The following is a 14,141-nucleotide window of genomic DNA, read 5'->3' on the forward strand; positions in this document are numbered from 1 at the left end:
AGGTGCTCTCTTTTCTCGACGGTGGCCCACGGGGAACTCTCGAGGTCATTCCCCAGGAGGCAGTCCACGGGGGCATCGTCCCGGACCGTCACTTTCAGTAGGCCGGAGACCCCTCCCCATTCAAACGGGACGCAGGCCATCTTACACATACTCTCAGAGTTATCTGCCGAGCGGACGGGGCAGAGAATGTTCGGCAGGATCTGCTCGGGCTTCACCAGATGACAGCGGACGGCCGTCACGCTGGCGCCGGTGTCTCGCAAGGCCTCGGCTCTCTGTCCATTAATGGTCACCCACTGACCGTATTTTCTGAAGTTGGCGGGTAGGGGAGCCCGCGGAACCATGTCTCTTCCCCCTAGGCATGCCAGGACCATGGCGGCCGGTTCCCACCCTTGCTGGGCCGGCTCGTACTCTTCGGGTCCCTCCGATGATTGCTCTTCCCCTAGGGCAACGGCCGCTACCTGGCGGGGCTTGGGTGTTTGATTTAGCGGGCAGTTCGGGTCATTGGCGTAGTGGCCTAGTCGCTGGCACCGGTGGTACGTGACGTTGGCTCGGTACCCAGGCCGCAACGGGGGGTTGCCCCGGCCGGCCGGAGGCGGGGTGCTGGCCACGGGTGTTGCTGGTAAGGCGTCTCTCCCTCGCCCCTGGCCCCCTCCTCCTCCCCGAGGACGGTGCTGGCCTTGGTTGCCTCTGTTCTGGTCGTGGGGCCCTCGCCGGCCCACTCGGGTGCTTTCCCACCGGTCAGCTTCGGCGGCGAGCTGCCGGGGGTCGGTCAGCTTACTGTCGAGTAGGTGCTGCCTGAGCTCGACGAAACAGTTGTTTGACAGGTGCTCCCATACCATAAGGTTGAAGAGTTGTTCGTAAGTGGTGACCTGACTTCCCTTGATCCAACCTTCGAATGCCCGGCTGAAATAGTTCACGTATTCTACCCAAGTTGTACCTGGGATCCTGGTGCAATCTCTGAACCTCTGGCGGTACATCTCGGGCGTGAGGCCGTAGCGGGTGAGGAGGGCAGCCTTCATGTGGTCGTAGGACGACATTTGGTGATCGGGGAGCTGCAGCAGGGCATCGCGGCCCTCGTTGATAAATCTCCCCCAAAGTCCGGCTCCCCAATCACTCCGGTCGATCCGGTGGGAGGTCATTGCGATCTCATAGGCTTTAAACCACTGTTGTATGTCGTCTTCTCGGACATATTCGCGGACAACATCCTTGGGGATGTGAACTTTTTTCTCACTTGGCCCCGGGGTGTGTGGTCGCTCAGGCACCCCCAGTTCCTTATTCTGTTTGCGCAGTTCTATTTCCGCTAGCCGGCGCTCGTGCTCGAGCGTTATTTTTTTCTCTTCCAGCTCTCTCTGTCTCTGCTTTTCTTCTCGTTCCTCTCGAAGCCGCATATGCTCGAGGTTGAGTTTCTGTTCAGCTAACTTGAGTTCCCCATCCATCTTGAGTCGTGCCATCTCCAACTCGTGTAATCTGACTCTGTCTCTTTCTCGGATCTCCTCTTGCGGGAGGCCCGTTCCCCGCTCCTCGGGAGCCGTGGCGTTCCCCTCTGGTGTGATGCTGGTTTGGTCTGGTGTGACGCTGCTTTGGTCGGCGGGTCCTGTGACCCCCGTTTCTGTCCATGACTCCAGAGCGCGCTTTAGATCATCCTTTGTACTCAGGCCGGTGGTAGCAATGCCAAGTTCTATGCAAAATTGTCTCAGTTCGCGGTGGTTGTATTCTTCTAATTTCTCCATTTGGAATTTCTCGGTGGAGCTGCTATCTTTGGTCGACATCGTGCTTATGTCGTGGGGTGAGCTACTTTCTGTACGATTACGCGTTGATTCGGATCGCGCCGCTGGCCACCAATGTTAGAAAAGGTAGACGGACCGGGAGGGCCGGCCGGGGTCAGGGGGAGAGGTCTCCGGGGAGAGCCGTCTCCAGCGATCGTACAGACAAGTAACTTCCCCCCCACAGACAGATATCACACACGGATAAGGTTCAGTGTTCTTTATAGGTACTTAGTTATGATACGGTAGAATGGTACAAGGAGGTCTGGACGCAGGGGTCCCCTCGATTAGAGTCTCGTAAGGTAGGGAAGGGGGTAGCGGGTCAGTCTATTTACCAATCAGGTAGTTCGGATGAGATGATGATGAGCTCACAATCCTCGAGCTTGGTGGTTAGGTGGTACGGTCCGCGGCAGCGCCAGCAGGTCCCGGTAAGGATGGTCGATACAACGGGCCGCGGCAGCGCCAGCAGGTCCCCGGAAGATGTACGGTCCGCGGCAGCGCCAGCAGGTCCCGGTGAGGATGGTCGTTACAACGGGCCGCGGCAGCGCCAGCAGGTCCCAGGAAGATGACGGTCCGCGGCAGCGCCAGCAGGTCCCGGTGAGGATGGTCGTTACAACGGGCCGCGGCGGCGCCAGCAGGTCCCAGGAAGAAGAAGGTTGCAGAAGGCCGCGGCAGCGCCAGCAGGCAGGACGATGGTTCACAAGAGCGGGCTACGGCAGCGCCAGTAGACCGTCAGGGTTGAGTTCACTCGGTGTCTCTCGACTCCAGGATACAACTGCCTTCCTGCTCCGGAGCTGCCTCAGTTATAGGGCTGGTGCCCTTTGATGTCCGGACCCTCGCACTTGGAGGTCGGAGGGTCCGGGATGAAGGTGTCCAGACACCCAGCAGGGGGTGGAGCCAGCGCCTGGGGGAGCTGGAGGCGATCGGCACCTGGCGGGGGAAGAGCCCTTGACACTTCGTTCTCCCATTGACCTGCCAAGTGGTCCGCTCACCTCCTGGGTGGATGGTGGTGCCGGGATGTCGGGGCCGGCCAGGCCCGGGGTTAGGGTCGAGGGGAGGCCACGCGGCCGCGTGGTGCAGGGCCCAAGATGGCGGCTTGACCCGGCCGGGGAAGCCGGTGGGGCTGGACCTCGTGATGAGTAGGGGTCCGAGGGCAGAGGGTCCGTCGGGAGACGGAGTACAGGGGCTTGTCACGGGGGTATGCCTGGTGGGCCGGAGCTCGGGCCCTGTCGTGCGGGGAGGGAGCAAGCCCTCTGTGTGGCCTGTCCAACAGGGACCTCAAGGGTGAGTTGCATGCAGAGCTGTGTCTTCAGTTACTTGGGGGCATGGACGGGTGGACCAGGAGGCAGAGAGGGGAAGGGGACCTCATGGGTGAGCTGCATGCAGAGCTGTGTCTTCAGTTTCTTGGGGGCATGGAGGGGTGGACCAGGAGGCAGAGAGGGGAAGGGATCCTCATGGGTGAGTTGCATGCAGAGCTCTCTCTTCAGTTACTTGGGGGTATGGAGGGGTGGACCCGGAGGCAGAGAGGGGAGGGGAACCTCATGGGTGAGTTGCATGCAGAGCTGTGTCTTCAGTTACTTGGGGGCATGGAGGGGTGGACCAGGAGGCAGAGAGGGGAGGGGGACCTCATGGGTGAGTTGCATGCAGAGCTCTCTCTTCAGTTACTTGGGGGCATGGAGGGGTGGACCAGGAGGCAGAGAGGGGAGGGGAACCTCATGGGTGAGTTGCTTGCAGAGCTCTCTCTTCAGTTACTTGGGGGCATGGAGGGGTGGACCAGGAGGCAGAGAGGGGAGGGGAACCTCATGGGTGAGTTGCATGCAGAGCTGTGTCTTCAGTTACTTGGGGGCATGGAGGGGTGGACCAGGAGGCAGAGAGGGGAGGGGAACCTCATGGGTGAGTTGCATGCAGAGCTCTCTCTTCAGTTACTTGGGGGCATGGAGGGGTGGACCAGGAGGCAGAGAGGGGAGGGGGACCTCATGGGTGAGTTGCATGCAGAGCTCTCTCTTCAGTTACTTGGGGGCAAGGAGGGGTGGACCAGGAGGCAGAGAGGGGAGGGGAACTTCATGGGTGAGTTGCATGCAGAGCTCTCTCTTCAGTTACTTGGGGGCATGGAGGTGTGGACCAGGAGGCAGAGAGGGGAGGGGGACCTCATGGATGAGTTGCATGCAGAGCTGTGTCTTCAGTTACTTGGGGGCATGGAGGGGTGGACCAGGAGGCAGATAGGGGAGGGGGACCTCATGGGTGAGTTGCATGCAGAGCTCTCTCTTCAGTTACTTGGGGGCATGGAGGGGTGGACCAGGAGGCAGACAGGGGAACCTCATGGGTGATTTGCATGCAGAGCTGTGTCTTCAGTTACTTGGGGGCATGGAGGGGTGGACCAGGAGGCAGAGAGGGGAAGGGGACCTCATGGGTGAGTTGCATGCAGAGCTTTCTCTTCAGTTACTTGGGGGCATGGAGGGGTGGACCAGGAGGCAGAGAGGGGAGGGGAACCTCATGAGTGAGTTGCATGCAGAGCTGTGTCTTCAGTTACTTGGGGGCATGGAGGGGTGGACCAGGAGGCAGAGAGGGGAGGGGGACCTCATGGGTGAGTTGCATGCAGAGCTTACTCTTCGGTTAGTTGGTGGCATGGAGGGGTGGACCAGGAGGCAGAGAGGGGAGGGGGGCCTCATGGGTGAATTGCATGCAGAGCTCTCTATTCAGTTACTTGGGGGCATGGAGGGGTGGACCAGGAGGCAGAGAGGGGAGGGGGACCCCATGGGTGAGTTGCATGCAGAGCTCTCTCTTCAGTTACTTGGGGGCATGGAGGGGTGGACCAGGAGGCAGAGAGGGGAGGGTGATCTCATGGGTGAGTTGCATGCAGAGCTCTCTCTTCAGTTACTTGGGGGCATGGAGGGGTGGACCGGGACGCAGAGAGGGGAGGGGGACCTCATGGGTGAGTTGCATGCAGAGCTCTCTCTTCAGTTACTTGGGGGCATGGAGGGGTGGACCAGGAGGCAGAGAGGGAAAGGGATCCTCATGGGTGAGTTGCATGCAGAGCTCTCTCTTCAGTTACTTAGCGGTATGGAGGGGTGGACCAGGAGGCAGAGAGGGGAGAGGAACCTCATGGGTGAGTTGCATGCAGAGCTCTCTCTTCAGTTACTTGGGGGCAAGGAGGTGTGGACCAGGAGGCAGAGAGGGGAGGGGGACCTCATGGATGAGTTGCATGCAGAGCTGTGTCTTCAGTTACTTGGGGGCATGGAGGGGTGGACCAGGAGGCAGAGAGGAGGTGGGAACCTCATGGGTTAGTTGCATGCAGAGCTCTCTCTTCAGTTACTTCGGGGTATGGAGGGGTGGACCAGGAGGCAGAGAGGAGAGGGGAACCTCATGGGTGAGTTGCATGCAGAGCTCTCTCTTCAGTTACTTGGGGGCATGGAGGGGTGGCCAGGAGGCAGAGAGGGGAGGGGAACCTCATGGGTGAGTTGCATGCAGAGCTCTCTCTTCAGTTACTTGGAGGCACGGAGGGGTGGACCAGGAGGCAGAGAGGGGAGGGGAACCTCATGGGTGAGTTGCATGCAGAGCTCTCTCTTCAGTTACTTGGGGGCATGGAGGGGTGGACCAGGAGGCAGAGAGTGGAGGGGAGCCTCATGGGTGAGTTGCATGCAGAGCTGTGTCTTCAGTTACTTGGGGGTATGGAGGGGTGGACCAGGAGGCAGAGAGGGGAGGGGGACCTCATTGGTGAGTTGCATGCAGCGCTCTCTCTTCAGTTACTTGGGGGCATGGAGGGGTGGACCAGGAGTCAGAGAGGGGAGGGGAACCTCATGGGTGAGTTGCATGCAGAGCTGTGTCTTCAGTTACTTGGGGGCATGGAGGGGTGGACCAGGAGTCAGAGAGGGGAGGGGAACCTCATGGGTGAGTTGCATGCAGAGCTCTCTCTTCAGTTACTTGGGGGCATGGAGGGGTGGACCAGGAGGCAGAGAGGGGAGGGGGACCTCATGGGTGAGTTGCATGCAGAGCTCTCTCTTCAGTTACTTGGGGGCATGGAAGGGTGGACCAGGAGGCAGAGAGGAGAGGGGAACCTCATGGGTGAGTTGCATACAGAGCTCTCTCTTCAGTTACTTGGGGGCATGGAGGGGTGGACCAGGAGGCAGAGAGGAGAGGGGAACCTCATGAGTGAGTTGCATGCAGAGCTGTGTCTTCAGTTACTTGGGGGCATGGAGGGGTGGACCAGGAGACAGAGAGGGGAGGGGAACCTCATGGGTGAGTTGCATGCAGAGCTCTCTCTTCAGTTACTTGGGGGTATGGAGGGGTGGACCAGGAGGCAGAGAGGGGAGGGGGACTGTTAGAAAAGGTAGACGGACCGGGAGGGCCGGCCGGGGTCAGGGGGAGAGGTCTCCGGGGAGAGCCGTCTCCAGCGATCGTACAGACAAGTAACTTCCCCCCCACAGACAGATATCACACACGGATAAGGTTCAGTGTTCTTTATAGGTACTTAGTTATGATACGGTAGAATGGTACAAGGAGGTCTGGACGCAGGGGTCCCCTCGATTAGAGTCTCGTAAGGTAGGGAAGGGGGTAGCGGGTCAGTCTATTTACCAATCAGGTAGTTCGGATGAGATGATGATGAGCTCACAATCCTCGAGCTTGGTGGTTAGGTGGTACGGTCCGCGGCAGCGCCAGCAGGTCCCGGTAAGGATGGTCGATACAACGGGCCGCGGCAGCGCCAGCAGGTCCCCGGAAGATGTACGGTCCGCGGCAGCGCCAGCAGGTCCCGGTGAGGATGGTCGTTACAACGGGCCGCGGCAGCGCCAGCAGGTCCCAGGAAGATGACGGTCCGCGGCAGCGCCAGCAGGTCCCGGTGAGGATGGTCGTTACAACGGGCCGCGGCGGCGCCAGCAGGTCCCAGGAAGAAGAAGGTTGCAGAAGGCCGCGGCAGCGCCAGCAGGCAGGACGATGGTTCACAAGAGCGGGCTACGGCAGCGCCAGTAGACCGTCAGGGTTGAGTTCACTCGGTGTCTCTCGACTCCAGGATACAACTGCCTTCCTGCTCCGGAGCTGCCTCAGTTATAGGGCTGGTGCCCTTTGATGTCCGGACCCTCGCACTTGGAGGTCGGAGGGTCCGGGATGAAGGTGTCCAGACACCCAGCAGGGGGTGGAGCCAGCGCCTGGGGGAGCTGGAGGCGATCGGCACCTGGCGGGGGAAGAGCCCTTGACACTTCGTTCTCCCATTGACCTGCCAAGTGGTCCGCTCACCTCCTGGGTGGATGGTGGTGCCGGGATGTCGGGGCCGGCCAGGCCCGGGGTTAGGGTCGAGGGGAGGCCACGCGGCCGCGTGGTGCAGGGCCCAAGATGGCGGCTTGACCCGGCCGGGGAAGCCGGTGGGGCTGGACCTCGTGATGAGTAGGGGTCCGAGGGCAGAGGGTCCGTCGGGAGACGGAGTACAGGGGCTTGTCACGGGGGTATGCCTGGTGGGCCGGAGCTCGGGCCCTGTCGTGCGGGGAGGGAGCAAGCCCTCTGTGTGGCCTGTCCAACATGCGTCCCCCCCAGCTGAAGGCGGGGAGAGTCACCCATCTCCTTGGGGACTCTCTTCGTCGAGGCGGAAAAAGCGGGACAGGCCATCCGCGTTGGCGTGGTCTTGGCCTGGCCGGTGCTCCACAGTGAAGTCCATTCCCTGCAGGGAAATGGACCAGCGCAAGAGTTTTGGGTTCTCCCCCCGCATCTGCATCAGCCATTGCAGGGGTCGATGGTCGGTTTGTACCCGGAAGTGGGTACCGAAGAGATAGGGTCGGAGCTTTTTGAGGGCCCACACCACTGCAAATGCCTCCCTCTCGATGGTGCTCCAACGCTGTTCTCGGGCCAGGAGACGTCGACTGATGAAGGCCACCGGCTGGTCATGACCTTCGGGGTTCAGCTGAGAGAGGACGGCCCCGATGCCGTGGTCGGAGGCGTCGGTCTGCACCACAAATTCCCGACTGTAATCGGGGGCCTGGAGCACCGGGGCGGTGCACAGGGCGGCCTTCAGCTCCTCGAAGGCCGCTTGACAATCAGGAGTCCAGTGGACCCGCTTCGGTTGATTCTTGGATGTGAGTCCCGTGAGGGGCCCCACGATGCTGCCGTAGTCCTTCACGAACCGCCGGTAGTAGCCGGTGAGCCCCAAGAAGGCTCGGACCTCGGTCTGGGTGACGGGGGGCTGCCAGGACTGGATGGCAGCAATCTTAAGTTGTAGTGGGGCCACCAGCCCGCTTCCCACTTGGTGCCCAAGGTAGGTCACAGACCCTTGGCCAATTTGGCACTTGCCGGCCTTAATGGTGAGGCCGGCCCGCTGGAGGGCTTGGAGGACCTCTTGGAGGTGACGGAGGTGGTCGGACCAGTGGCGGCTGTATACAGCGATATCGTCCAGGTAGGCAGCGCTGAATTCTTCGAGCCCTGCCAAGACCTGGTTCACAAGGCGTTGGAATGTGGCGGGGGCATTCTTCATGCCAAAGGGCATGACCTTAAATTGATAGTGGCCATCGGGGGTGGAGAAGGCTGACCGTTCCTGAGCCCTGGGTGTGAGGCCGATCTGCCAATAGCCCGCCGTTAGGTCGAAGATACTAAGGTAGCGGGCGGCCCCCAGCCGGTCGATCAGCTCGTCTGCTCGGGGGATGGGATGAGCGTCGGTCCGGGTGACAGCGTTCAAGCCCCGGTAGTCGACGCAGATTCTCAGTTCAGGGGCGGTGCCGGGGGCAGCGGCCTTGGGAACTAATACAACCGGACTGGCCCAGGGACTGTCCGAGGGCTCGATGACCCCGATCGTGAGCATCTTGGCCACTTCCTCCTGTATGCAGGCCCGTACCCGATCTGGTACGCGGTAGGCCCGGTGCCGGGCAGGGGGACTGTCCCCGGTGTCTACGTCGTGCAAACACCAAGGGGTGACCCCGGGGGTGAGGGAGAACAGGGCAGCGAACTGCAGCAGGAGGTCCCGGCAGTCCTGGCGTTGCTCCGAAGTGAGGGCGTCAGAGAGCCGGACCCCATCCACGGAGCCGTCCTTCTCCTGAGTCTTTAAGAGATCCGGGAGGGGCTCGGAGTCTTCTTCTGTACCACTGTCTGTCGCCATCAGGAGGCTTAGTTCGGAGCGCACAAAGTGTGGTTTGAGCCGGTTGGTGTGGAGGACCCGCAGGGGGTTCCGGGTGGACCCCATGTCGATGAGGTAAGTGACGGGGCTTTTACGCTCGACCACTTTGAAGGGCCCCGTCCACTTGTCTTGCAGGGCACATGGTTCGGTCGGGGACATCACCCATACTTGCTGCCCAGGCTCGAATTCAACGGAGGAGGCATTGTGATCATACCACCTCTTCATGTCCTCCTGACTGGCCTCGAGGTTCGCCTTGGCCAGCTCCCTGAAGCGCCGGGTCTGGTTTCGTAGGGCCAGGATGTATTTGAAGACGTCGGGAGGGGTCGTTAAGGGGGCCATCTCCCAACCTTCCTTGACTAGGCTGAGGGGCCCTCGCACAGGGTGCCCGTACAAGAGTTCGAAAGGGCTAAAGCCGAGGGACTTCTGGGGGACTTCTCGGTAGGCGAAGAGGAGGCACGGGAGCAGCACGTCCCACTGGCGACGGAGAGGCTCTTCCAATCCCCCAATCATCCCCTTGAGAGTGCGGTTAAAACGCTCCACTAGTCCGTTCCCTTGGGGGTGATAGGGGGTCGTGAATCTGTAGGTGACCCCGCATTGTTGCCAGAGGGACTTCATGTATTTAGATATGAAATTCGTACCTCGGTCGCTGACGACTTCTCGGGGGAAGCCTACCCTGGAGAAGATCCCCATCAGGGCCCGGCCAACCACCGGAGCTGTCACTGTCCGTAGGGGCACCGCCTCGGGGTAGCGGGTGGCATGGTCCACGAGTACCAAGATGAACCTGTGTCCTTGTGCCGTGCGGGGGTCCAGAGGCCCCACAATGTCTATCCCCACTCTCTCGAACGGGGTGGTGACCACAGGGAAGGGTTGCAGAGGGGCCTTCAGCTTCCGACCACTCTTCCCGCTGGCTTGGCACGTGGGGCAAGATCGGCAGTGGTTCAGGACGTCATTCCTCATTTTTGGCCAGAAAAAGTGGGTCACCAGGCGACTGTATGTTTTGTCTTGGCCCAGGTGTCCAGCCAGGGGGACATCGTGGGCCAGGTTGAGCAGAAAGTCTCGGAAGCGGAGCGGTACCACCAGAACTCGACCGGCCCCCAGCTCGGCGATTCTTTGCTCGCTGTAGAGCAGGTCGTTGTCCCAGTAGACCCAGTTGGTTCCGGTGGTGTCCCCTGCGTTTTGGGTATCGTCTTGTTGGCGGAGTCCCTCGAGGGAGGGACAGGTCTTTTGTTCCTGGCGGAACTGTTCTTGGGTGGGCCCCCCCTCTTGACGCCACTGAGCCAGATCCGGAAGGTCCTGGTGTTGTGCGTCTGCTTCGATAGTCGGGTCCGGGAGGTCGGACTCGCCGTTGTCCTCGACGGGGGCAACCGGGGGCGGAGGTGCTGGCCATTCGGTTTCTTCTGATCGGGGGGTGGCACGGGCGGCCATGGATCGGGTGGTTATGCAGGCCCAGTCCGGGAGGCCCAGCATCCCCAGGTGCTCTCTTTTCTCGACGGTGGCCCACGGGGAACTCTCGAGGTCATTCCCCAGGAGGCAGTCCACGGGGGCATCGTCCCGGACCGTCACTTTCAGTAGGCCGGAGACCCCTCCCCATTCAAACGGGACGCAGGCCATCTTACACATACTCTCAGAGTTATCTGCCGAGCGGACGGGGCAGAGAATGTTCGGCAGGATCTGCTCGGGCTTCACCAGATGACAGCGGACGGCCGTCACGCTGGCGCCGGTGTCTCGCAAGGCCTCGGCTCTCTGTCCATTAATGGTCACCCACTGACCGTATTTTCTGAAGTTGGCGGGTAGGGGAGCCCGCGGAACCATGTCTCTTCCCCCTAGGCATGCCAGGACCATGGCGGCCGGTTCCCACCCTTGCTGGGCCGGCTCGTACTCTTCGGGTCCCTCCGATGATTGCTCTTCCCCTAGGGCAACGGCCGCTACCTGGCGGGGCTTGGGTGTTTGATTTAGCGGGCAGTTCGGGTCATTGGCGTAGTGGCCTAGTCGCTGGTACCGGTGGCACGTGACGTTGGCTCGGTACCCAGGCCGCAACGGGGGGTTGCCCCGGCCGGCCGGAGGCGGGGTGCTGGCCACGGGTGTTGCTGGTAAGGCGTCTCTCCCTCGCCCCTGGCCCCCTCCTCCTCCCCGAGGACGGTGCTGGCCTTGGTTGCCTCTGTTCTGTCGTGGGGCCCTCGCCGGCCCACTCGGGTGCTTTCCCACCGGTCAGCTTCGGCGGCGAGCTGCCGGGGGTCGGTCAGCTTACTGTCGAGTAGGTGCTGCCTGAGCTCGACGAAACAGTTGTTTGACAGGTGCTCCCATACCATAAGGTTGAAGAGTTGTTCGTAAGTGGTGACCTGACTTCCCTTGATCCAACCTTCGAATGCCCGGCTGAAATAGTTCACGTATTCTACCCAAGTTGTACCTGGGATCCTGGTGCAATCTCTGAACCTCTGGCGGTACATCTCGGGCGTGAGGCCGTAGCGGGTGAGGAGGGCAGCCTTCATGTGGTCGTAGGACGACATTTGGTGATCGGGGAGCTGCAGCAGGGCATCGCGGCCCTCGTTGATAAATCTCCCCCAAAGTCCGGCTCCCCAATCACTCCGGTCGATCCGGTGGGAGGTCATTGCGATCTCATAGGCTTTAAACCACTGTTGTATGTCGTCTTCTCGGACATATTCGCGGACAACATCCTTGGGGATGTGAACTTTTTTCTCACTTGGCCCCGGGGTGTGTGGTCGCTCAGGCACCCCCAGTTCCTTATTCTGTTTGCGCAGTTCTATTTCCGCTAGCCGGCGCTCGTGCTCGAGCGTTATTTTTTTCTCTTCCAGCTCTCTCTGTCTCTGCTTTTCTTCTCGTTCCTCTCGAAGCCGCATATGCTCGAGGTTGAGTTTCTGTTCAGCTAACTTGAGTTCCCCATCCATCTTGAGTCGTGCCATCTCCAACTCGTGTAATCTGACTCTGTCTCTTTCTCGGATCTCCTCTTGCGGGAGGCCCGTTCCCCGCTCCTCGGGAGCCGTGGCGTTCCCCTCTGGTGTGATGCTGGTTTGGTCTGGTGTGACGCTGCTTTGGTCGGCGGGTCCTGTGACCCCCGTTTCTGTCCATGACTCCAGAGCGCGCTTTAGATCATCCTTTGTACTCAGGCCGGTGGTAGCAATGCCAAGTTCTATGCAAAATTGTCTCAGTTCGCGGTGGTTGTATTCTTCTAATTTCTCCATTTGGAATTTCTCGGTGGAGCTGCTATCTTTGGTCGACATCGTGCTTATGTCGTGGGGTGAGCTACTTTCTGTACGATTACGCGTTGATTCGGATCGCGCCGCTGGCCACCAATGTTAGAAAAGGTAGACGGACCGGGAGGGCCGGCCGGGGTCAGGGGGAGAGGTCTCCGGGGAGAGCCGTCTCCAGCGATCGTACAGACAAGTAACTTCCCCCCCACAGACAGATATCACACACGGATAAGGTTCAGTGTTCTTTATAGGTACTTAGTTATGATACGGTAGAATGGTACAAGGAGGTCTGGACGCAGGGGTCCCCTCGATTAGAGTCTCGTAAGGTAGGGAAGGGGGTAGCGGGTCAGTCTATTTACCAATCAGGTAGTTCGGATGAGATGATGATGAGCTCACAATCCTCGAGCTTGGTGGTTAGGTGGTACGGTCCGCGGCAGCGCCAGCAGGTCCCGGTAAGGATGGTCGATACAACGGGCCGCGGCAGCGCCAGCAGGTCCCCGGAAGATGTACGGTCCGCGGCAGCGCCAGCAGGTCCCGGTGAGGATGGTCGTTACAACGGGCCGCGGCAGCGCCAGCAGGTCCCAGGAAGATGACGGTCCGCGGCAGCGCCAGCAGGTCCCGGTGAGGATGGTCGTTACAACGGGCCGCGGCGGCGCCAGCAGGTCCCAGGAAGAAGAAGGTTGCAGAAGGCCGCGGCAGCGCCAGCAGGCAGGACGATGGTTCACAAGAGCGGGCTACGGCAGCGCCAGTAGACCGTCAGGGTTGAGTTCACTCGGTGTCTCTCGACTCCAGGATACAACTGCCTTCCTGCTCCGGAGCTGCCTCAGTTATAGGGCTGGTGCCCTTTGATGTCCGGACCCTCGCACTTGGAGGTCGGAGGGTCCGGGATGAAGGTGTCCAGACACCCAGCAGGGGGTGGAGCCAGCGCCTGGGGGAGCTGGAGGCGATCGGCACCTGGCGGGGGAAGAGCCCTTGACACTTCGTTCTCCCATTGACCTGCCAAGTGGTCCGCTCACCTCCTGGGTGGATGGTGGTGCCGGGATGTCGGGGCCGGCCAGGCCCGGGGTTAGGGTCGAGGGGAGGCCACGCGGCCGCGTGGTGCAGGGCCCAAGATGGCGGCTTGACCCGGCCGGGGAAGCCGGTGGGGCTGGACCTCGTGATGAGTAGGGGTCCGAGGGCAGAGGGTCCGTCGGGAGACGGAGTACAGGGGCTTGTCACGGGGGTATGCCTGGTGGGCCGGAGCTCGGGCCCTGTCGTGCGGGGAGGGAGCAAGCCCTCTGTGTGGCCTGTCCAACAGGGACCTCAAGGGTGAGTTGCATGCAGAGCTGTGTCTTCAGTTACTTGGGGGCATGGACGGGTGGACCAGGAGGCAGAGAGGGGAAGGGGACCTCATGGGTGAGCTGCATGCAGAGCTGTGTCTTCAGTTTCTTGGGGGCATGGAGGGGTGGACCAGGAGGCAGAGAGGGGAAGGGATCCTCATGGGTGAGTTGCATGCAGAGCTCTCTCTTCAGTTACTTGGGGGTATGGAGGGGTGCACCCGGAGGCAGAGAGGGGAGGGGAACCTCATGGGTGAGTTGCATGCAGAGCTGTGTCTTCAGTTACTTGGGGGCATGGAGGGGTGGACCAGGAGGCAGAGAGGGGAGGGGGACCTCATGGGTGAGTTGCATGCAGAGCTCTCTCTTCAGTTACTTGGGGGCATGGAGGGGTGGACCAGGAGGCAGAGAGGGGAGGGGAACCTCATGGGTGAGTTGCTTGCAGAGCTCTCTCTTCAGTTACTTGGGGGCATGGAGGGGTGGACCAGGAGGCAGAGAGGGGAGGGGAACCTCATGGGTGAGTTGCATGCAGAGCTGTGTCTTCAGTTACTTGGGGGCATGGAGGGGTGGACCAGGAGGCAGAGAGGGGAGGGGAACCTCATGGGTGAGTTGCATGCAGAGCTCTCTCTTCAGTTACTTGGGGGCATGGAGGGGTGGACCAGGAGGCAGAGAGGGGAGGGGGACCTCATGGGTGAGTTGCATGCAGAGCTCTCTCTTCAGTTACTTGGGGGCAAGGAGGGGTGGACCAGGAGGCAGAGAGGGGAGG

The sequence above is a fragment of the Triturus cristatus genome, chromosome 6 (assembly GCF_964204655.1).
Source record: "Triturus cristatus chromosome 6, aTriCri1.1, whole genome shotgun sequence".
Taxonomy (NCBI): domain Eukaryota; kingdom Metazoa; phylum Chordata; class Amphibia; order Caudata; family Salamandridae; genus Triturus; species Triturus cristatus.